Source organism: Vigna unguiculata, chromosome 10 (genome assembly GCF_004118075.2).
Source record: "Vigna unguiculata cultivar IT97K-499-35 chromosome 10, ASM411807v1, whole genome shotgun sequence".
NCBI classification, from domain to species: domain Eukaryota; kingdom Viridiplantae; phylum Streptophyta; class Magnoliopsida; order Fabales; family Fabaceae; genus Vigna; species Vigna unguiculata.
Genome location: NC_040288.1, coordinates 15,695,731 through 15,696,427, shown reverse-complemented (window position 1 = coordinate 15,696,427; position 697 = coordinate 15,695,731). Strand labels below are relative to the sequence as shown.

At 41.3% G+C, this 697-nt stretch overlaps 1 non-coding gene across 1 annotated transcript; it reads right to left on the bottom strand.

The window, feature by feature from the left end:
- Positions 1–352: 352 nt before the first annotated feature.
- LOC114167967 lies at positions 353–459 on the bottom strand. Its single transcript, XR_003600566.1, has one exon. It is a non-coding gene; the product is annotated as a small nucleolar RNA R71 (small nucleolar RNA).
- Between the last annotated feature and the right edge of the window lie 238 nt (positions 460–697).

Below are 697 nucleotides of genomic sequence, written 5' to 3'. Positions count from 1 at the left end.
ACTTGGAGACTATGCTATGCAGCAAGGGCCGAGATATTTTTCTAGCATAGCAATACCATCCACCACCAAAACTTTGGAGATGAAGCCAGCTTTCCTCAGTTTGATTAGTTCTCATCAATTCACTGGAATGGATAACGAAGATCCATATACTCACCTTTCTACATTCTATGAATTGATAGGAACCATAGGCTTTCAAGAAGGAGATCTTGAGCATGTATACATGCGTTTGTTTCCTTTTTCTTTGGCAGGTAAAGCAAAGGAATGGCTTAAGTATCCAAATCAGAGTTTGAACAGCTGGAAGGATGTTGAGGAGAAATTCTTGAACAGATTCTTTCCACCATCTCGCTACATCAAAGCCAAAGCTGATATTTCGACGTTTAGGCAAGGACCAGATGAGCCATTCTGTGAAGCTTGGGAGCGGTTCAATTCTTTATTGAGGAAATGCCCAAATCACGGATTTGAGGATATTGCTCAGCTGAACATATTCTGTAATGGTCTGAGGCCTGACACCAAGATGATATTATATGCAGCAACAGGTGGAACAATGATGAGTGTAGATGCGGAGCAAGCAACAAGAATCATTGAGGCATTAGCATCCCCAGATCATCAAGCTCAGCATAATAGGCAAACTGTTCAGAGGAAAGGAGTGCTTGATCTTAGTACTACAGATGCGATCTTAGCTCAGAATAAAATTCTG